General features: G+C 48.3%; 1 protein-coding gene across 8 annotated transcripts in view; it reads left to right on the top strand.

Annotated features, from left to right (window-relative positions):
* LOC139762341 (dachshund homolog 1-like) overlaps window positions 1-24,592 on the top strand; it is a 223,882-nt gene that overhangs the window by 193,390 nt on the left and 5,900 nt on the right. The gene's annotated exons all lie outside the window — the stretch shown is intronic.

Genomic DNA, 24,592 nt, shown 5'->3' with positions numbered 1-24,592 from the left:
TATAGGGTCAGGGATCACCGTTATGGGGCCAAGGTTACCGTTATAGGGTCAGAGATCACTATTATAGGGTCAGGGTTGCCGTTATAGGGTCAGGGATCACCGTTATGGGGTCAGAGTTACCGTTATAGGGTCAGGGATCACTATTATAGGGTCAGGGTTGCCGTTATAGGGTCAGGGATCATTGCTGTAGGGTCATGGGCCACCGTCATAGGGTCGTGGGCAGTCGTACTAGGGTCAGGACAGTCGTTATAGGCTCATAGCCCACCGAATAAGCTTAGGGCCCACCCTATGGGCTCAGGGCCCACCATATAAGCTCAGGGCCCACCCTATGGGCTCAGGGCCCACCATAAAAGCTCAGGGCCCACCATATAAGCTCAGGGCTCACTATATAAGCTCAGGGCCTACCATATACCCTCAGGGACCTCCCTTACAATGCTTCAGAGGGCCTTGCCTTGCGATGTACGGTATTGGTCTGTATTTCTACAGGTTGGGATACAGTGTTTCAGTTTCAGTAACAGTTCAATAGGACCCTCTCCCTATCATCCTTATGTCTCCTTATCATTCTTATGTCTCCCTATCATCCTTATCGTTATGTCATTATCATTAGATATGACTATAATGATGTTGCTATTGCTGTAAATATTCTCAGTTTTCTTGTATCTTATTTTTCATCTCGCCCGCCCCCCTCCAGTTTTCGTAGCGGTCTAATTCGCCATGAATATTTGTGCCGAAATATAGTGCTCTTGTGTGTGTGTGTGTGTGTGTGTGTGTGTGTGTGTGTGTGTGTGCTTATCTTACTTTACTTTCGTGGCCAAGAAGTCCCTTGTATGGAGCTCCCGCAGCGCGCAGGATGCCGGCCTTAAACACACAGCACAAAAAAACGATCTTTACACTTTCAGAGTGACATAATACGACATAAAGACGAAAATACTTGAGAGCATATCAACCTCTTTAAAGTTAACAGGTGATCATTCTGAGACCTATCGTTCACTGGCGTAAAGATAGTTTTTGTGCTGTGTACGCAGACTCTATGGGTAGAACTGAAGGTCAACAAGTGTGGTGATGTGAGAGTGCAGGACATCTGAGTGCAGGATTTGAGTGCAGGAGAGCTGAGGAGTAAGAACTTAGTTTCTTCCTCGGAGAAGTTCCATCTTGGGTGCTAGGGGGATGTCCACAAGGCAAAGAAGAAAGTGTAACTCACACATTCCTTGGGGTTGCCGTTCCACATGGAGGTATATCGTGTGGATTAGAATTCAAGAATTGGATGAAGGTGGGATGCAGTTGTTCACTGTTCACTGGGGTGTTATAGGGTGAATATGTTTAATCAATGTTATATTTTGGGAGAAGAGGTGAGTAAAAGTTGCTCAAGAGCGAGGCGGGAGTGAGCTTGTTGTCTCTTGGCCATAAAATGGTCCGGGTGGGAGAGGTGTAGAGCTGTTGCAAACAAGTGGGTGTCGAGCAGGTAAAGGTAGGATTGTCTTGGAAGTAATTTGGTTTCGTTGTGCAGGTGTTCAGTGTCTGTGGTTGGTAGGCCAATCGGTGATTGTTGTGAACGCTTTTGTTTTGTGCAGTTTGTAGTTTTGTTGTTTGTATTTAACTGGCTGGATGACCAAGCAGGTGAGGCATAGTTTAGGGTGGAGCGGATGAGTATTTAGAATTCGATGCCAAGAGATTCTTCTTCTTGTCCAAAACTGGCGTCAATAACTGTTCTAAGGGCGTTTACTTCCTGTATGGCCTTTGTGTATGTTTGCGGTGTTGGGAGTGAATTTCACATATGTGCCGTATGTGATGCCAAATAGAAACTGGAGTTCAGTACAGCGGAAGCTGTTGCTCTTTCAGGGTTACTTTGGGTTGGAGGTTGAATTTATGATCACCAGAGTGTACAAAGGTAATGGTGGATTTCTGTGGTGATTCAGACATTCTTCTTTTAGCAAGCCAGTGTTCTAGTTGCATGGTGTGGTGTTTCATGTTTGTGAGGCAGTGTTCTGGTTGCATGTTCGCTGTGGGCGTGTAACGTTAAGTTTCTGTGATGTAATTGTCAGGTCATCTGCATATGAGAGGATGTGGTTGGCCGAGGGTGAAGGGAGGTCATATAGCAAGAGATCAAAGAAAATCGGAGAAAGAACTGCTCCTTGCGGTACTACTGTTGCGTAGCTTGAGGATTTTGAAGGTGAAGCCTTTGTGAATGGCTCTGGCTTGGCGGCCAGCCATGAAGCTGGCTAACCGTTTCTTGCCATCCTTGTGGAGGGCGATGTCAAGTATCTCTTGTGTGCGGAGATGTATAGGGGACGGTGTCAAATGCTCTGTTGATGTCTATTGTCAATAGTACTGTGCAGGAGTGGGGCTGTGCTTGGTTCTTGCCGTCAGTGATGTGTTGCGTGAGGTTTTTGTGTGGTGTGATAGTGGAATGAATAGGGCTCAAGTCATGCTGTTGAGTGAGTCTGGGATATTTTGCGGACTTTTCTCAGCATTGAGTTTTTGAGGAGTTTGGACGGCGAAGGCAGCAGTGATGCAGGATGAGTGGAGGGAGGCAAGCTGAGTGGCTTGGAAGGCTTTAGGAGAGGATTTTGTCGTGTTTACTGGGTTAAAAATGCCTTTAAATGACTGGATTGCTATGTTATCAGGGCCAGGGGAGTCATCTAGGGTTTTGATTGAGTTGGGAGTGTCGCTGGGAGTGAAGGGTAGGTGAGAAGACGTGGATTTCGTGTTGGTTCTCGTGGCTTGTGTTGAGGATATGGTTTGTTTGTGGGTGTGTCTTTCATAGTGTTTCGTGAATACGTTTGTGTGTTCTTGGTTGGAAGTGTGTCCTAGGATGGGGTCTGGGTAGCGTGAGGTGTGTGAGATTTGACTAACGTCCACCGGAGATGAGGGCAGAAGCTGGTCTTGTGGTCCACCTTGTTATGGAAAAAACGCCAGGTGGCTGTTAGTATTTCAGTAATTAGGTTGATGTTTGTGTTGCTGTGATGCTTAGCTTCTGTTCTGTGGCCTGTAGTCATGACTGGTGGTTTGGTGTCAGTACGTAACATATCTTTATAATATGAAGTTTGTGACGTGTTTACTTGCATTATGTATCAGGTCCTGGTGGTAGGTGTAATGTGCTGGCCTGGTTTATATCGTCGAAATGAGGAGAATGTCGTGGTCTGGGAATGAGAAGATATACAAGATGAAGTTCTGAAGGCTAGATGTTGTGTAGATACTGGCCGATCTGTTTTTCTCTAGTTCGTGGATCCTCTTTTCTATGGTTGTGTGAGTTAAGCCAGAGGTTACACTGCGAATGAGAAGTCACCTTTACTAGGCTATATCACTGAGAGTAAAGTCTCGTCGGAGAACTCATTCCAAAGGAGTCTGCATTTCTCTGTTACTGGAAGCAACACAGCCTTTGGATCCAGAAGTACTTAGAAAGGCCCTGGAGAACATCCGAAATCTTTCATAGAAATTGGTTCTGGGGTACTTGTAGATAAATAGATGAATGAATAGATATAGGGTCAAGGTAAATAGCATTAAGAAGTATCCAAAGTTCTGAACATCTTCTATAAGACGCACAGTTGCTATGAGCGGCCCCCCCGTCCCACTCTGGGTCAGTATTTGACACTTGCACCAACTGGTCGGTCGAGTTTCAATAGGTTTGCATTACTAGCCATCCGGACGTTTTCTCTAAGGCTCGTAAAGCTGGTGTTAGTAGAGTGGACAGTGCCTGTGATGGCGGACAGCACCGTCTAATTGGTGAAACCTACTTGTCCTGTCCACTGGGAGCTGGGGAAGATCCTCCCCTCTAGCGGACACACTCCTCCGCAGGACATAAAGACACACTCAGGCAATAAAGTGGATAAATTAGTCTAAAAAGTGGTTGAAGTGGACGATAAACTACATAGTAACCCCGAGATGGTGGAGTGACTCCCTGAAGTTAGTGAGGGAGATCATATTTTTCCTCCAGGAGCTCAACCCACAGAGCTAAACATAATTAGACGCTTCACATCAAACTTTACGTTTGTGAAGGTAACTTGGGCGAGAGGCGTGAAGGTCGCGGGCTGTACCTGTGGGCGCTTGTGTTGTCTGTGCCTCATAAAATCTACGGTCGGGTTAGTCTTGGCCCGCTTCTCGCAGCCTACGCCCAGAACAATGATAAGACATCCGAAGAAGTAACACGTTGCTGCCAGGCACCAGCCTGCTGGAAGACGTAACTGGAACGTCTCGTCGTGAATAATGAGGAGGACCGCCGTGTTTCTCATGCCTCCTTTTGCTGCGTGTGGGAATAAGGGGGAGGAATTAACGTAGCATCAGAATGCCGGACGGAGCGGTAGGAGCTGACTCCCCTGGAGGAGGGGGACCTGCGCCAGCGATGGCTATCTCCCTCTGCTGTTGCGACTGTTGAAAGCCGTAGTGATGGGGGTCCAGATACTGAGTACGGCTCTCACTTAATGTCATTCACCCGCTCACATTTCGTCTGATTTATTTCGTCTTAAAGTTAAGGTTCGGCTTCAATTGGCACTTGGCTTGTGTTTCCAGAGGTGCTGGACCGGGAGCGGCCTTCCAGACCGATTTACCATATGGGTTAATATTGTGTCTCTCGCGCTGGGATTCGCTGGCCTTTTCCCCCCACTCACCTTATGGAGGCGAATCCAAAAGGTGAATTCAAGAGAGGAGGACAAGTGCGCTGGGGAAATGCAGGTCGAAATAAGGTAACCGAAGACGATTCGATCCAAGGGTTTATCGCGGGGCGAAGAATCGAAACAATCTGGGGGACGGACACGGCATAGGTTCTGGCCTCTAAAAGCGTCCAAAAGAGGAATGCCATAAAGTGCCATTTATGTGGTAATGTTGGCGATAAATCAAGCCGAGATAAAGTGAAACATAGAGGTTCAGATATTAAGTCTTTGGTGATGAACTGCTATCACGGGAATCAACACAGAGTTATCGCCTTTTTTGTTCTTTATGTCTTCTGTAATGACGTATAAAACTGGACATTAAGAACGTATCTTAAAGTTTAATTGAAGAAGCGAGGCGTTTTCCCAATCCTCACCTGGGAATCGAAAAGGGGAGGTAGAGGGTGGGGTAGGGGTTGAACGGAGGAAATGTATCTCGCAGCCTTGGGTTTTGACGGGACAGTATAACCCATTGTTCTATGCCGTGTGGCCTTCGTGGTTTGGCATCCTCTTGCTTGCCAACGTTATTTCAGGGAGAAGGCGTCCTCTGCTTGACCGGTCGCCATTTTAACTCCCCCCCCTTCCCCACTCCCCTCCCCCCCAACATGGACATGATGGTAGTACTACTCTTGAACACGACGGCACGACTCTTGGACACGACTGTGCGACCAGTGAACATGACGTGACGACCCTTTGAACGACGGTACTACCCTTGAGCGCGACAGTGCTAGTCATGAACACGACTATACGACCCTTGGGCATGGTGGTACGACCCTTGAGCACAGTGGTACGACCCTTGAGACGGTGGCACGACCCTTGAGCACGTCAGCACGACCCTTGAGCACGTCAGTACGACCCTTGAGCACGTCGGTACGACCCTTGAGCACGATGGTATTTTGATATGGTTTTCATGGTATTGACGGTATGGTTTTCATGGTATTGATGGTATCGTTTTCATGGTATTTTGGTATGGTTTTCATGGTATTGATGGTATGGTTTTCATGGTATTGATGGTATGGTTTTCATGGTATTAATGGTATGGTTCTCATGGTATTTTTGGTATGGTTTTCATGGTGCTGATCATACACTGATGGTGTCTTCCTTGAGCACGACCAAACGACCCTTGAGCACGACGGTAGGATCCGTGAACACGGCGCTTCGACCCTGGGAGACAGGCTACCATACCTAAGGGTCGTACCACCGTGCTTAATGGTCGTACCGCTGTTCTGTTCTAGGGTCGTACCGCCGTGCTCAAGGGGCGTTTGGTCGTGCTCAAAGAATACAATAACAATGTAACTTTTAGCACCATGAAAACCATGCCAAAAATACCACGAAAACTATACCAAAAGTGCCATGAAAACCATACCATCAATACCATAAAAACCATACCGTCAATACCATGAAAACCAAAACATCATTACCATGAAAACCATACCATCAATACCATGACAACCATACCATCAATACTATGACAACAATACTAGTAATATCGAGGTATTCTTCAACGTTCCTAATGAGTTCACCTGATATCAGTGACCTCAAGTAGATGATCATATATCTATATATATATATATATATATATATATATATATATATATAGATAGATAGATAGATAGATAGATAGATACACAGATAGATATATTCCATTCTCAGTAGCATTCATAATCTGTGTTTACGTTAAACGTACCATCTCTTTTATATATATATATTTCAACGTAACTTTTATGACGACCGAAAGTGTAATGACGATGTTGGAGAGAGAGAGAGAGAGAGAGAGAGAGAGAGAGAGAGAGAGAGAGAGAGAGAGAGAGAGAGAGAGAGAGAGAGAGAGAAAGAATTGCGAACTGGTAGTTAGAGCGTAGTTTTGCAGACGGAGGGTAATTTTGAGGTAGGTGGTGATTTTATGGTTAGCTCGTTAAATACACGGGCCCTTTACGGGTTGCCGAAGGACATTTGACCTTATTCTCTCTGTTCTAATGGCCGGGTTTCGTCAGGCTTTGGTAGGTGTCCTTTTAACTTTATGGTGAATTCTTAATGGTGCAATGGACCTTGTTAGCCATAGTCTCTCCTAAGTATAATAACTCTTAACTCCGGGATATATATAAGCCTTTGTAGTTGCCCAGCCGGCACCAGCAACACCTGTCGAGTGGAGCAGTGTGCATCTGTAACATCTGTGAGGAGGAGCAAGACTGGATCCCTGATTTGCTTCTTTTGGCAAACGTCTCTTTTTTCCCGTAGCTGTGCCAGCGCACGGCAGCTCCTTCCTGGTCGCTCCAGTGGGTCGCAAGACTGTCTGTCCCCGTTGGCTCCACAACAGGTGTGGACTACAGTGTAGCTCAATACTGCTCCTGGTTGGTTTATAGAAGATACGAATAATCCTGGAAAATATTGCCTTTATAGACTCTAGACTTAAGGACTATGGAGACTGATGGAAACAACTCATGATTTATAACAGCCATCTAACTCTTCGATCTCTTGGTAATGGTAGTTGTGAACTAGAGTCCTTGCTTGCTATACATTGCCCATTATCTCTGAACTATATATACCTCGACCCTGTTGGTTGGTAATGGTAGGTGTGAGGCATCGTGTCTGGGAAGGCATGAAGCTCACGACGTTCCAGCTGTGAGGCAGACCTCACCGTCCTACACAGAGAACAGCCTGACGAAGGAGGTGACCCCCTCCTCCTCCCCTCACTCACAGTCCTCCTTCAGCGTTGTTAAGAGAACACCTCACTACCACGTCCTTCCTGACACCAGCCAGTAAGGCGTCATTCTGCCGGCGTATATGACCAGTGGCTGGAACCCAGCCAGTCGTGTTAGCACTGGTCGAGTCTTTCCTCCGCATCAAATGGCTCAGTTTTTGCCTTGCCATTATGTTGGCCTCACGATCGTCGGAGGTGGACGCCTGAACTCTGTGCAGTATAGTGACCAGGATGTGCTCTTGGCCCACATGTCCTGCGGTGGTGGTTACGAGGTGCTGTACCGGCCAGCCCCGTGTGGTGGTAGTGGCTGGGGTAATGAGCCATGTCTGAGGTCGCCACAGTCAACCTGAAAATGATTTACATTAATGGGGTATCTGTTCCTCTCCCCCCCCCCCTCTCCTCAACCTTCCCTCACTCCACACATGTCCTGCCGCCCTCCTCCCCCACACATATCCTGAACCCTCTCCCCCACCCACATTCTGACCCCTTCCCCCACACACACATTCTCACCCCTTCCCCCACACACATTCTCACCCCTTCCCCCACACACATTCTGCTTCTTTCCCCCCACACATTCTGTCCCCTCCCCCACACACTTCCTGCCCTCTCCCTTACTCACATCCTGTCCACCTTTCTACCCACACATCCCACACCCCAACACACCCCACACCCTCCACACTGTCTCTCACTCACCCCTACATTGTCGGGCACATTCCACCCTCCTCCTCACCCTCATTCCAACACTTCATTCCTCATCAGACACCAAATTCTCGAACTCCATCACCACTACTGGCAAGAATAAACCGCCCCCCCCCCACACAATCACCACTACTGGCTAGAACACACCCCACCACACACACACCCCCACCACCATCACTACCACAGGATGGACTCCCCCCCCAACCCCACCCCCACCCCCCACCGGCTAGATCAAACCCGTCTCCATGGTCCACCGGTCGCGTTATCCGGCTGGTGTTCCAGCATGTACATAAAAGTTCGCTTCAGAAGGTCTTAAAACTCGCACTTGTTTCGTTTACTGCGGGCATATTTGTGGATTATTGGCCGAGACCAGCTTCCCAGCTCGCCGCTAATTGTCAGCCAGACGACTATCGTGATCTTGTGGCAGCTGCCCGCCGTAGTCTGGAGCAAACTGGAAGGCGAAGAAGAGAAGTAGTCCAGTATGGCTAATGCTTTCCAGACTCTTAAGATCATAAGGGAACTGGGAGGCTCAGAACAGAGGAGGTTCAGCTTGAGCTTGTATTCCAGCCTCTGGAACCATAAGGAAACTGAAGGGTGAAGAATAGCTGAGGTGTAGTGCGGCTGCTGCTTTCCAGGCTCTGGAACCACAAGAGAAGTGGAAGTAGAGGGACAAAATAGGCCCACTATTTCTGCTGCTTTCCAGGCTCTGGAACCATAAGGGAAGAGGAAGTAAAGGGACAAAATAGGCCCAATATGGCTGCTGCTTTCCAGGCTCTGGAACCATAAGGGAAGTGGAAGTAGAGGGACAAAATAGGTCCACTATAGCTGCTGCTTTCCAGGCTGTGGAACCATAAGGGAAGAGGAAGTAAAGGGACAAAATAGGCCCAATATGGCTGCTGCTTTCCAGTCTCTGGAACCATCAGGGAACCAGAAGCAGAAGGACAAAATAGGCCCACTATGGCTGCTGCTTACCAGGCTCTGGAACCATAAGGGAAGAGGAAGTAAAGGGACAAAATAGGCCCAATATGGCTGCTGCTTTCCAAGCTCTGGAACCATAAGGGAAGTAGAGGGACAAAATAGGCCCAATATGGCTGCTGCTTTCCAGGCTCTGGAACCATAAGGGAAGTGGAAGTAGAGGGACAAAATAGGCCCAATATGGCTGCTGCTTTCCAGGCTCTGGAACCATAAGGGAAGTGGAAGTAGAGGGACAAAATAGGCCCAATATGGCTGCTGCTTTCCAGGCTCTGGAACCATAAGGGAAGTGGAAGTAGAGGGACAAAATAGGCCCAATATGGCTGCTGCTTTCCAGGCTCTGGAACCATAAGGGAAGAGGAAGTAAAGGGACAAAATAGGCCCAATATGGCTGCTGCTTTCCAGGCTCTGGAACCATAAGGGAAGAGGAAGTAAAGGGACAAAATAGGCCCACTATTTCTGCTGCTTTCCAGGCTCTGGAACCATAAGGGAAGTGGAAGTAGAGGGACAAAATAGGCCCAATATGGCTGCTGCTTTCCAGGCTCTGGAACCATAAGGGAAGTGGAAGTAGAGGGACAAAATAGGCCCACTATTTCTGCTGCTTTCCAGGCTCTGGAACCATAAGGGAAGTGGAAGTAGAGGGACAAAATAGGCCCAATATGGCTGCTGCTTTCCAGGCTCTGGAACCATAAGGGAAGTGGAAGTAGAGGGACAAAATAGGCCCAATATGGCTGCTGCTTTCCAGGCTCTGGAACCATAAGGGAAGTGGAAGTAGAGGGACAAAATAGGCCCAATATGGCTGCTGCTTTCCAGGCTCTGGAACCATAAGGGAAGTGGAAGTAGAGGGACAAAATAGGCCCAATATGGCTGCTGCTTTCCAGGCTCTGGAACCATAAGGGAAGAGGAAGTAAAGGGACAAAATAGGCCCAATATGGCTGCTGCTTTCCAGGCTCTGGAACCATAAGGGAAGAGGAAGTAAAGGGACAAAATAGGCCCAATATGGCTGCTGCTTTCCAGGCTCTGGAACCATAAGGGAAGTGGAAGTAGAGGGACAAAATAGGCCCAATATGGCTGCTGCTTTCCAGGCTCTGGAACCATAAGGGAAGTGGAAGTAGAGGGACAAAATAGGCCCACTATTTCTGCTGCTTTCCAGGCTCTGGAACCACAAGAGAAGTGGAAGTAGAGGGACAAAATAGGCCCACTATTTCTGCTGCTTTCCAGGCTCTGGAACCATAAGGGAAGAGGAAGTAAAGGGACAAAATAGGCCCAATATGGCTGCTGCTTTCCAGGCTCTGGAACCACAAGAGAAGTGGAAGTAGAGGGACAAAATAGGCCCAATATGGCTGCTGCTTTCCAGGCTCTGGAACCATAAGGGAAGAGGAAGTAAAGGGACAAAATAGGCCCAATATGGCTGCTGCTTTCCAGGCTCTGGAACCATAAGGGAAGTGGAAGTAGAGGGACAAAATAGGCCCACTATTTCTGCTGCTTTCCAGGCTCTGGAACCATAAGGGAAGTGGAAGTAGAGGGACAAAATAGGCCCAATATGGCTGCTGCTTTCCAGGCTCTGGAACCATAAGGGAAGAGGAAGTAAAGGGACAAAATAGGCCCAATATGGCTGCTGCTTTCCAGGCTCTGGAACCATAAGGGAAGTGGAAGTAGAGGGACAAAATAGGCCCAATATGGCTGCTGCTTTCCAGGCTCTGGAACCATAAGGGAAGTGGAAGTAGAGGGACAAAATAGGCCCAATATGGCTGCTGCTTTCCAGGCTCTGGAACCATAAGGGAAGAGGAAGTAAAGGGACAAAATAGGCCCACTATTTCTGCTGCTTTCCAGGCTCTGGAACCATAAGGGAAGAGGAAGTAAAGGGACAAAATAGGCCCAATATGGCTGCTGCTTTCCAGGCTCTGGAACCATAAGGGAAGTGGAAGTAGAGGGACAAAATAGGCCCAATATGGCTGCTGCTTTCCAGGCTCTGGAACCATAAGGGAAGTGGAAGTAGAGGGACAAAATAGGCCCAATATGGCTGCTGCTTTCCAGGCTCTGGAACCATAAGGGAAGTGGAAGTAGAGGGACAAAATAGGCCCAATATGGCTGCTGCTTTCCAGGCTCTGGAACCATAAGGGAAGAGGAAGTAAAGGGACAAAATAGGCCCAATATGGCTGCTGCTTTCCAGGCTCTGGAACCATAAGGGAAGTGGAAGTAGAGGGACAAAATAGGCCCAATATGGCTGCTGCTTTCCAGGCTCTGGAACCATAAGGGAAGTGGAAGTAGAGGGACAAAATAGGCCCAATATGGCTGCTGCTTTCCAGGCTCTGGAACCATAAGGGAAGTGGAAGTAGAGGGACAAAATAGGCCCACTATTTCTGCTGCTTTCCAGGCTCTGGAACCATAAGGGAAGTGGAAGTAGAGGGACAAAATAGGCCCAATATGGCTGCTGCTTTCCAGGCTCTGGAACCATAAGGGAAGTGGAAGTAGAGGGACAAAATAGGCCCAATATGGCTGCTGCTTTCCAGGCTCTGGAACCATAAGGGAAGTGGAAGTAGAGGGACAAAATAGGCCCAATATGGCTGCTGCTTTCCAGGCTCTGGAACCATAAGGGAAGTGGAAGTAGAGGGACAAAATAGGCCCAATATGGCTGCTGCTTTCCAGGCTCTGGAACCATAAGGGAAGTGGAAGTAGAGGGACAAAATAGGCCCAATATGGCTGCTGCTTTCCAGGCTCTGGAACCATAAGGGAAGTGGAAGTAGAGGGACAAAATAGGCCCAATATGGCTGCTGCTTTCCAGGCTCTGGAACCATAAGGGAAGTGGAAGTAGAGGGACAAAATAGGCCCAATATGGCTGCTGCTTTCCAGGCTCTGGAACCATAAGGGAAGTGGAAGTAGAGGGACAAAATAGGCCCAATATGGCTGCTGCTTTCCAGGCTCTGGAACCATAAGGGAAGTGGAAGTAGAGGGACAAAATAGGCCCAATATGGCTGCTGCTTTCCAGGCTCTGGAACCATAAGGGAAGTGGAAGTAGAGGGACAAAATAGGCCCAATATGGCTGCTGCTTTCCAGGCTCTGGAACCATAAGGGAAGTGGAAGTAGAGGGACAAAATAGGCCCAATATGGCTGCTGCTTTCCAGGCTCTGGAACCATAAGGAAGACGTAATCGAAGAGCACTCTGTAGGCGTGCTTCGCCCTAGCAGCACGACGGTACGACCCTTGGGTATCACTGTCTTGCATTTGCACAGTCTCTGAAGGGTCAGGTCTAAGGTCAGTCTTTCATTTTTACCCAAAGGAGATGCCATTACGCTTAAGGGTCGTACCACCGTACTCAAGAGTCGTATCATCGTGCTCAAGGGTCGTATTGTCGTGCTCATGGGTCGTATTGTCGTGCTCAAGGGTCGCACCATCGTGCTCCAGGGTCGTATTGTCGTGCTCAAGGGTCGCACCATCGTGCTCAAGGGTCGTATCGTAGTGATCAAGGGTCGTACCGTCGTACTCAAGGGTCGCACCGTCGTGCTCAAGGGTCGCAACGTCGTGATTCAAGGATCGTACCGTCGTGTTCAAAAGGTTCTAGACGAGAGAGGCGTCTATGGTGGATGTGGCGGAGGAACCTGAGGCAGGTTTGGACCCAGAGTTTACAGTCTTCCTCAACGGTCAACCCCCGAGTCCCACACAGGCAGTACACCCGCTCGAAACCCAGCGTACACATCTCCAGACAGAGAACTGGTTAAACCTGAGTTACAAGCGGTGCATTAAGTGGACCAGCCAGCCCCCAAGTAGAGCACCCCTCCAGCCATCCGCCTGTTCCTCCCCTCCTCCCCCTCCGATTCCTGGCTACAGATGGGGGAGGGATCCACACCGCTCGCCACCACCACCTCCTCCTCCTCCTCCTCCTCCTCCCCCTTCACCACAACACGAGACCAGATAACATTCTGACACTTTTATGAATAAATCCACGAAGGGTATTTCCAGGTGACGACTCCCTCCTGGACCGAATTGCAGATGAAGTTGTGTTCAGAGATGTGGAAATGTGGTACATCTGATGTGTGAGTGCAGACGGGAACCGAATGAATGAATAAACAAATGGTGTCCTAGCTACGTCTCTTCGTTGTATATTTACTGTATAATTCTTTCTTGTATCTCCCCTGAGGATGTGATTATTACACGAAAGTGCACTTGGGAACTTATCGTGTTTCATTTCCCCGTGGACTCATAGGAATATATATATATATATATATATATATATATATATATATATATATATATATATATATATATATATATATAAACAGACTGGTATACAGACACGGGACAGATAGACAGAGAAACAGACGGACAGACGGTAACAGTAGAGACAGTAGGTCTTGAGTCATCATAAACCACCGAGAGAGTAATGAGTTCCACCTTATCACTGGTGTTTTAAAGACGTCAGGGATGGCAATAAAACTTATATTGCTCTGAGGTGCCTGGCAGTCATCAGATAATGTTCTTATGATGCTGATTAGAAGGAAGTTGGTGGTGGGCGGATGGGTGGAGGGGCGAATGTTGGTGTTGGGATGGGGGGGGGGAATTAGGGTGGGTGTTGGTGCGGGAGAGGGGAAGGAGGAGGGAAAGTCCGTGGAGGGAGGAGTCCTCATGGGAGGAGCTGGCCGCCAGAGGTGGAGGTGGTCTGTGTTGCTCTGTCATCTGGAGAGAATCGTATCGTGTTCATCATTGACTCGCAGGTGAACAGGTGACTCTCCACGGCCCACCACAACGCACTGACGTACTAATCATGAATTTGTCCTGGATGTACGTGTATTTTGTGATAGACTATGATGAAGCAGTGAGGTATTGTGTCGTGAGGCTTGGTGTGGTGTGTGTGTTGTGGAGTAGTGTATGGTGAGGCTGTGGTGTGGTGAGGCTCTGGTGTGCTGTGGCTGTGGAGTAGTGTATGGTGAGGCTGTGGTGTGGTGTGGTGTGGTTGTGGAGTAGTGTATGGTGAGGCTGTAGTGTGGTGTGATGTGGTGTGTGTTGTGGAGTAGTGTATGGTGAGGCTGTAGTGTGGTGAGGCTGTGGTGTGGTGTGGTGTAGGTTGTGGTGTGGCTGTGGTGTGACTGTGGAGTAGTGTGTGGTGAGGCTGTAGTGTGGTGTGTGGTGTGGCTGTGTTGTAGTGTATGGTGAAGCTGTGGTGTGGTGTGTGGTGTGGTGTAGTGTAGTGTATGGTGAGGTTGTGGTGTGTGGTGTGGCTGTGTTGTAGTGTATGATGAAGCTGTGGTGTGGTGTGTGGTGTGGTGTAGTGTAGTGTATGGTGAGGTTGTGGTGTGTGGTGTGGCTGTGGTGTAGTGTATGGTGAGGTTGTGGTGTGTGGTGTGGCTGTAGCGCAGTGTATGGTGAAAGGATGGCTGTAGAGATGGTTCTTCACTAGACACTGTAGGACGTGGCTCGCCTCATGCAGTCCCTTCACCTGATTTGTTCATGAATTTCTGCCACAATCAAATGCTGATCATATAATCGTGATCACACATGTCGTGGATGATGCCCATTCATACAACAGACAGACAGACAAAGAGAGAGATAGGTATACATATAGACAGACAGATACGTACATGGACAGAAAAATAGACAAACGGATAGATAGACAGAGAGAGACACACAGACAGAAAGATAGACTAACAGATAAACAGACAGGGAGAAACACAGACAGATGGGTAGAAAGTCAGACAGACAGACAGGGAGACAGCTACACACACACACACACACACACACACACACACACACACACACACACACACACTCCGTCAGACAACCTTTGAGTTCGTCCCCTCCATCAGGAGACGGATGACCAGGCTATAACACCCAAACTGAGGGAGGGGCGGGGGGAAGGAGGAGGTGTGGTCAGGGCGTGGCTGCTCAGACTGGACTTAACACCTACCTCACTAGGGAGGGGGGCAGAGTACACATGTCAAGGGATCATCCTCCAGCTGGACGAGGGTGACAACTAGGGGGTCCCTCAGGGCTCAGTGCTGGAACCGCATCCCTTTTCCCATCCAAGGGCATGTCTGGCCCACCCCCTCCCCCCCAGACGAGGTAAACTCACACACGATCCTGTTTGCTGATGATTCCCAAGTTATGAGAGACGTGCGGAGGAACAGAGATCAAAAATTTCATGCACAATGATTTAGACAAGATGCGGCGATGGAATGATGAACTGCTAGTAAGATGTTGGCCAACATTGGGTATATATATATATATATATATATATATATATATATATATATATATATATATATATATATATATATATATATTATCCCTGGGGATAGGGGAGAAAGAATACTTCCCACGTATTCCCTGCATGTCGTAGAAGGCGACTAAAAGGGAAGGGAGCGGGTGGCTGGAAATCCTCCCCTCTCGCTTTTTTTTTTAATTTTCCTAAAGAGGGAACAGAGAAGGGGGCCAGGTAAGGATATTCCCTCAAAGGCCCAGTCCTCTGTTCTCAACGCTACCTCGCTAATGCGGGAAATGGCGAATAGTATGAAAAATATATATATATATATATATATATATATATATATATATATATATATATATATATATATATATATATATAATGGGACGAAGCTCGGGAAGGGTTCAGATAACCAAGGGAAAGATTACCATCTCTGTAGAAATGAATTACGAGACTTATATATTCTGCAGAGGAAACTTTGGAGCTGATGCCCAGGCGACTTCTTCTTTTTTACCGAAACGCGTGACAAGGGTCGTGCGCAGGGCAGAATATATATAGTGACCAACGTCAAAATTGTGTTCATCGTACAGCGTATGGATAACGAGATGTTATGGTGAACATTTGCCTTAAGCTGGGATAGGACACATGAGTCTAGTCTCCCTACTTCACGGGCCACAAAGAGCTGTTGCTTTACGTCTGGTACCAGAACAGAGTGGAGTGGGATTCGCAGAGAGCGGGAGGCGCGGAGAGATCCTAGAACAAGACAGTAACTAGGAAGTGCATGGGACAAAAGAGGCGAGGAAGTGTAGGGAGGGAGGTGAGGAAGTGTACGGAGGGAGGTGAGGAAGTGTACGGAGGGAGGTGAGGAAGTGTATGGAGTGAGGAGCAGTGTACGGAGGGAGGTCAGGAAGTATACGGAGGGAGGTGAGGAAGTGTACGGAGGGATGTGAGGAGACACCGATGGTGAGAGTCGTAAAAGGAATAGTGTGAATTGGAATGGTGTGGTATACTGGGGTCGACGTGATGCCAGTGGACTGAACCAGTGCATGTGAAGCGTCTGGGGTAAAACATGGAAAGGTCTGTGAGACCTGGATGATGATACGGGTGGTTTCGGTGCATTACACATGACAGCAAGAGACTGAGTGTGAATGAATGTGACCTTTTTAGTCTCCTTACCTGGCGCTACCTCGCTGACGCAGAAAACAGCGATTATGTATAATATATATATATATATATATATATATATATATATATATATATATATATATATATATATATATATATATATATATATATATATATATATATATAAGGTTTAGAGACGGGGTAATATGAGTGTAGCACACACACACACGCACACACACACACACGCACACAGACACACACACACACACACACACACACACACACACACACACACACCGAGGCAAATAAAGGGGTGACATGGGAAAGCCGTGTATAGCATATTATTCTCGCGAATGAAGAAATGACCTAAAACCAACGATAGAGAGACGCTCAATAAGAGCCGGATTACCATTCTGACACGGGGCAAAGTGAACCGTAGTGCCGATGGTCATAAAAACCGTGCCATTGGTTAGCGCGCTCCGATCACCTTGATAATAACCCACCCAGATATATCAAATTTTTATCGTCAGCGCGTACATTATGGGTCCTCCCCCGTCAGCAGCTGCTGCCGCCGGTCTACCCTGAGACTTATTTATAATTGGATTAACGCGATTATTTCAGTGGGATTGGGAACCCATTTAACCCCGCCCTTTCCAGTGCCCCTTCCCCCCCAACCCCAAGTCTGACTGAGGAGTGGCCAATCCTCTTTCCCCAGCTAATGCTGTGAGACTATATATATCAAAATGGTGCTAATGTAGACCAATGTGTAGCATCATGTAGCTGTAGGGCACGCGTGGTTATGTAGTGGGCGAGGTGGTGGTGGTGGTGTGGGGATGAGGTGCGGGTACGTATGTGTTATTTATGTGTGTGGGGGGATGATACATGTATGTCGACATGGTGTGGGTAGATGTGTGTGTGTGGGAGGGTACTGTAAGGTACAAGGAGGTGTGGAGGATGGTTTTTGTAGAGTTGAAGGGAGGTTTATGGGGAAAAGTTTGGTGGGGTGGTTGATGTGGTATTGGAAGGGGGGGTTTTGTGGAGAGAGATGTGTTGGGATGGTTGTGGTCGAGCTGAAGGGAGGGGTTACGTCTGTAGGGAGAGATGTTTAGTGGGGGTGGTTCATGTGAAGTTAAAGGGAGGGAGAGAGGGTTGTAAGGAGAGGTGTGTGGTGGGGTGTGGTTGATGTAGAGTTAAAGGGGAGGTTCTCTGGAGAGAGAGATGTGTGGTGGAAGGTGGTTGATGTTGAACTGAAAGGTAGTGTGTGTGTGTGTGGGAGTGGTGTGTGGTCAGGGATGGTTGACAGAAGGTTCAAATGGGAGGAGATATAGTGGATGGTGGATAGGGTGGTGGTGGTGGGTGAGTAGTAAGGGGAGAGGAAAGGAAAGAAAGACTTGGGGAGAGGGGTGTGTGAGGATAGAGGAGGGGAGACGATACCATCAGAAAACCATATTCGTCTGCACACATTTAATTAAGAAGGCTGGGTTATAATTCGCGGCCGAGTCGTTCTCTCGCGCTGTCGTAAATCGTGTTGCGATAAGGCACGTAAAAATAAGGCTGTTTGTTTAATTACCTCCCTGTGACGGGATGAGGGGGAGGGGGGGGTGTGGCGGTGACGGACGGGGGGCTGTGCGCCCTGTGACGGGCCCTGTGACGAGGGGGGGGAGTGGGTTTCCTCAGTGCCGTCGTCACAGGACGGTGGTGACGGACGGGGAGGTGTGCAGCATGTGACGCCCCTTGCGACGTGGGGGGGGGAGGGGGGCTCCCTCAGTGCCCGAGGCGGTCGGGGGTAGTGACGGAAGGAGGTGTGCCACCTGTGACGGGCCTTGTGACGGAGGGTTGCGGGGATGGTAGTGACGGAAGAGTGACAGTGCTCTATGTGACGACTAGGTGACGCCATGGTGTATCTTGCCCACCACGTCACCATCGCTTAACTAACTCTGTTGTATTCAATAGTGATGGGCCTTCTTCAAGTCTGAGACTAGTTTGTACCTTAACTAGTCAATCTAGACTTAGTTCCTTCTGATCCATTTCGGCCGCACTAGTGACACGATCCTACGTAGTTGCATCAGATGTGACGTGTAATTTTTCCATTAGACGCAACCTACCCTCATACACATGTATATACAAACACGTCCATATGCATACCTATACATTTCAACATATACGTATATAGACATACACAGACATATACATATATACGCATGTACATAATTCATACTTGCTGCCCTTATTCATTCCCGTCGCCACCCCGCCACACATGAAATGACAACCTTCCCCCCCCCCCCGCATGCACGCGAGGTAGCGCTAGGAAAAGATAACAAAGGCCACATTCGTTCACACTCAGTCTCTAGCTGTCATGTATAATGCACCGAAACCACAGCTCCTCCGCAGGGAGCTGTGGGGGATATATATATATATATATATATATATATATATATATATATATATATATATATATATATATATATATATATATATATATATCATGTTTAATCGCCGTCTCCTGCGTTAGCGAGGTAGCGCAAGGAAACAGACGAGAAATGGCCCAACCCACCCACATACACGTAAACATAAACACATAAACGCCAATATATATATATATATATATATATATATATATATACATATATATATATATATATATATATATATATATGTATATATATATATATATATATATATATATATATATATATATATATATATATATATATATATATATATATATATATTAGTTAATGAGATGGCCTTGATTAGGGCCTCATTTAACCATGCCGTCTGCCCTCGTAAATAAGTTGTTGTTTTTGGCACAGTAAGTTGTGATGTTGGTTGTGTTGGAGGTTGTAGGAAAGCTCTGATTATGGTAGTGTTGGAGGTTGTAGGAAAGTTGTGATGGTGATAGTGTTGGAGATTGTAGGGAAGCTGTCATGTTGATAGTGATGGAGATGGTAGGAAAGTTGTGATGGTGATAGTGTTGGAGATTGTAGGGAAGCTGTCATGTTGATAGTGATGGAGATGGTAGGAAAGTTGTGATGGTGATAGTGTTGGAGATGGTAGGGAAGCTGTCACGTTGATAGTGATGGAGATGATAGGAAAGTTATGATGATGGTAATGTTGGAGACGGTAGGGAATTTGTGATGATGGTGGTGTTGGAGATGATAAGAAAACTGTGATGGTAGTAGTGTTGGAGAAGGAAAGATGTCATTGTGATAGTGTTGGAGATGGTGCACATGGTAACGTTGTTGGTGGATGGCCACATCGTAGCGGTGGCGTGGTGGAGAAAGGTGGATTGGGTGGAAATCATTTTACAGACTCAACGAAAGATAGAATGCAGATATATCTTTTCATGTCTTCAGTCAGGCATATGGCGATCTGTTCCTTATTATGTCTTCAGTAAGGCATGAGCCGATCTGTTTCTTAATGTCTTCAGTTAGCCATTCGCTGATCCATTCCGTATCATGTCTTTACTTAGGATTGAGCCGATCTGTTCCATATATCTTCAATTAGGAATACGCCGATTCCATATGTCTTCAGTTAGGCATGAGCCGATCTCTGTGTTGTTATAGTTCGATCGGAAATGACCAGCATGGGAATGTTTGATAAAAAGAAGTTCTCTTAGCCATGTTGCATTAACTTACTTCGCTCTCCGTAGCGGAACCAGTCCGTGAGAGCCGTGTTAGCTCGTGTGTTGGCCTGGCGCTCAATCCCAACTGCTGATAACCTGGTGCATTTACGCCAAAAACCAGAAGGATTACGTCACTGTTCATCTGTTCCGTCTGCCTCAAACACGAAGGATCAATCCTTCTGTGTGATGGAAGGGTCATCAGGTCAAAGGTCACGTACTGTCGTCCTCAAGGGTCGAACCGTCGTACTCAAGGATCGTACCGTCATACTGCAGGGTCGTACCGTCATACTGCAGAGTCGTACCGTCATACTGCAGGGTCGCACCGTCATACTGCAGGGTCGCACCGTCATACTGTAGGGTCGTACCGTCATACTGCAGGGTCGTACCGTCATACTGCAGGGTCGTCCCGTCATACTGCAGAGTCGTACCGTCATACTGCAGGGTCGCACCGTCATACTGCAGGGTCGTACCGTCATACTGCAGGGTTGTCTCGTCATACTGCAGGGTCGTACCGTCATACTGCAGGGTCGCACCGTCATACTGCAGGGTCGTACCGTCATACTGCAGGGGTCGTACCGTCATACTACAGGGGTCGTCCCGTCATACTGCAGGGGTCGTACCGTCATACTGCAGGGTCGTACCGTCGTGAACAAGAAGACATCAACAAACCACGGAAAGACGCAAGTGCGGGTAGAGTCTGGCGTGGTCTTCCCCACCCTCTTCCCTCCCTCCCTCCTTCCCTCTCCCTGGGTGTGCGAGAGAGAGAGAGAGAGAGAGAGAGAGAGAGAGAGAGAGAGAGAGAGAGAGAGAGAGAGAGACAGGTCGTGGACACATTTGAAACCGAAATAAGTTATGGCCCAGATGGTGCAGATGAGGGTGTACGAATGGCAGTGACACAGAAGTGTGACAGGCCGCTTGCACGGTTTGACGCAAGTGTACAACGCGCCGCTTTGACGCAGATAAGGCCTGACGGACGCCGCTGACGAGTGGTGTAAGCAGAGAGCGACGCAGATATGGCTGCCCTGCGACAGACCCACTGCTATATTTTGCCAGGTTCCTCCGCCGTTTAGATGTTTGTCAGTTGGCGCAGAGTAAAGGCTTCAGTTCCTGGGGTTGTGTCTGTATCTGTGTGTGTGTGTGTGTGTGTGTGTGTGTGTGTGTGTCTATTCTTCGTGTGTGTGTGTGTGTGTGTGTGTCTATTCTTCGTGTGTGTGTGTGTGTGTGTGTGTGTGTGTGTGTGTGTGTCTTTTCTTCGTGTGTGTGTGTGTGTGTGTCTACGTGTGTGTGTGTGTGTGTGTGTGTGTGTGTGTGTGTCTATTCTTCGTGTGTGTGTGTCTATTCTTCGTGTGTGTGTGTGTGTGTGTGTGTGTGTGAGTCTATTCTTCGTGTGTGTGTGTGTGTGTGTGGCTGTCTCTCTCTGTGTCTTTTATCTTGTTTTCCTTACGCATGTGTTTCCGAGTGCCTTTCGTTGTTTCAGTTATCTCTTATGTCTCTCTCTCTCTCTCTCTCTCTCTCTCTCTCTCTCTCTCTCTCTCTCTCTCTCTCTCTCTCGTTATCTCCTTTTTTCCCCTCATACATGTCTTTCTGTACATATTTGTCTGTCTGTCTGTCTGTCTCTCCATACATTTGTTCTTCTGTCTCCCAGTGTGTGTGGTCGTCGTCTGTAACTATCTCTCCATAGATCTCTCTCTCCCTCGTATGTGCTTATCTCTTCCTCATATGTAACTGCCACCTGTTATGGCTGTCTCTCCGGGAGTCTCGCTCCATTCCCTCCATGTTGGTTTATGTGTCAATCTCTGCTGCATTCGTCTCTTTCCTTATGTCTCCATCTCTTCTTATATATGTCTCCAGGTGTGTCTCATTCTCCGTATATGTGTCATCATCATTTGTGTGTTTCGTGGTGTGTCCATGTACACTTCATGTGTCCATCTCCACATATATACACCTCATGTGTCCTTATATATATATATATATATATATATATATATATATATATATATATATATATATATATATATATACCTACAACTCCGCACATATGTATCCATATGTACGTATCCATCTGGTCGCCACCACCTGAATCTTTCTCACTCGAGCATGTATCATGTGTCCGTCTGCTAGAGTCTGGGACGACGGTGGACACGTGTCATGATGCATCGCCAGCGACACGTTCCAAACCCACGTGCGAGAGTGTTTAGCGGTGTTGCGTACCGGGGGTTATGATCGAGCGGTACTAGCGTGTAACAACCCCATGCGAGAGAGAGAGAGAGAGTATGATACGATAGTTATGATCGAGTTATAATAGAGGAGGGAGAGCTATAGGCGACCCATCCACCATCAGCCCTGAGGTTGCTGGCAACACTGCTCAGCTCTGTCCTGAGGTGGCAACGCTGCTCAGCTCTGTCCCGAGGTTGGCAACGCTGCTCAGCTCTGTCTTGGTTTCCTCTTCGTGGCCGGGGCTCGAACCACCGACCTGGGGGTTGGGGTTCCGTCGAGATCATCGGGGGTGATCAGCCAGTAACCACCCAGATTGCATATTCAAGGCCATAATGAACTGCCTCCGAGTCGAAACCAAGATGTTTAATGGTAATATCCCGTACATATCTGGAACATGCATCAGGATTGGTGAGGCAGACTTCGTAAAACGAATTTCTCACTATTTACGAACTGAGGAACCATGAAAATACTCGCCACTGGTGTTACCATTATATAAGACACCCCCCTCCCACTTACACAGGAACTGCAGTGGTTATATCTTACCCTCGTTCAACGCCACTGGAATTGGAGCAACGTTTCCTTTTTAAGTCTCTTGAAGTCTTTGGCAAGTTGAAGGGAATGACGTCATTGTGTGTGCGCTGGAACACCCGACAGATCCAGCACTGGAACACTTGTGTGCTGGAACACTCGACAGATCCGGCACTGGAACACTTGTGTGCTGGAACACTCGACAGATCCGGCACTGGAACACTTGTGTGCTGGAACACTCGACAGGTCCGGTACTGGAACACTTGTGTGCTGGAACACTCGACAGGTCCAGCACTGGAACACTTGTGTGCTGGAACACTCGACAGATCCAGCACTGGAACACTTGTGTGCTGGAACACTCGACAGGTCCGGTACTGGAACACTTGTGTGCTGGAACACTCGACAGATCCAGCACTGGAACACTTGTGTGCTGGAACACTCGACAGATCCAGCACTGGAACACTTGTGTGCTGGAACACTCGACAGGTCCGGTACTGGAACACTTGTGTGCTGGAACACTCGACAGATCCAGCACTGGAACACTTGTGTGCTGGAACACTCGACAGATCCAGCACTGGAACACTTGTGTGCTGGAACACTCGACAGGTCCGGTACTGGAACACTTGTGTGCTGGAACACTCGACAGGACCGGCACTGGAACACTTGTGTGCTGGAACACTCGACAGGTCCAGCACTGGAACACTTGTGTGCTGGAACACTCGACAGGTCCGGTACTGGAACACTTGTGTGCTGGAACACTCGACAGGACCGGCACTGGAACACTTGTGTGCTGGAACACTCGACAGGTCCAGCACTGGAACACTTGTGTGCTGGAACACTCGACAGGTCCGGTACTGGAACACTTGTGTGCTGGAACACTCGACAGGACCGGCACTGGAACACTTGTGTGCTGGAACACTCGACAGGTCCGGTACTGGAACACTTGTGTGCTGGAACAGCCGACAGGTCCGGTACTGGAACACTTGTGTGCTGGAACAGCCGACAGGTCCAGCACTGGAACACTTGTGTGCTGGAACAGCCGACAGGTCCAGCACTGGAACACTTGTGTGCTGGAACAGTCGACAGGTCCAGCACTGGAACACTTGTGTGCTGGAACACTCGACAGATCCGGTACTGGAACACTTGTGTGCTGGAACACTCGACAGGACCGGTACTGGAACACTTGTGTGCTGGAACAGCCGACAGATCCGGCACTGGAACACTTGTGTGCTGGAACACTCGACAGATCCGGCAATGGAACACTTGTGTGCTGGAACACTCGACAGGTCCAGCACTGGAACACTTGTGTGCTGGAACACTCGACAGGACCGGTACTGGAACACTTGTGTGCTGGAACAGTCGACAGGTCCAGCACTGGAACACTTGTGTGCTGGAACACTCGACAGGACCGGTACTGGAACACTTGTGTGCTGGAACACTCGACAGGTCCAGCACTGGAACACTTGATGTAAGCAAAACAAACAAACGTATCTCCACCACGACCCCATAACCATCAAAAGCGCACCTCACTATCACCATCCCCACGCCTTAACACTACCACTATCACCACCACCACGACGCCCTAACACAATTACCACCACCAGGACGCCTCATCACTACCATCAGGACACCCTAACACCACCACCGCAGCTCCCACCACCGTCAGGAGGCGCCAGCACCACTAGGACACTCCACCATCACGACCAGGACACCCTAACACCACCACCACAGCTCCCACCACCGTCAGGAGGCGCCAGCACCACTAGGACACCCCACCATCACGACCAGGACACCCTAACACCATCACCACAGCTCCCACCACCGTCAGGAGGCGCCAGCACCACTAGGACACCCCACCATCACGACCAGGACACCCTAACACC

This window comes from Panulirus ornatus, chromosome 43 (genome assembly GCF_036320965.1).
Source record: "Panulirus ornatus isolate Po-2019 chromosome 43, ASM3632096v1, whole genome shotgun sequence".
NCBI classification, from domain to species: Eukaryota; Metazoa; Arthropoda; class Malacostraca; order Decapoda; family Palinuridae; genus Panulirus; species Panulirus ornatus.
The sequence above is the reverse complement of the archived record's forward strand: the minus strand, read 5'-3'. Positions and strand labels throughout refer to the sequence as shown.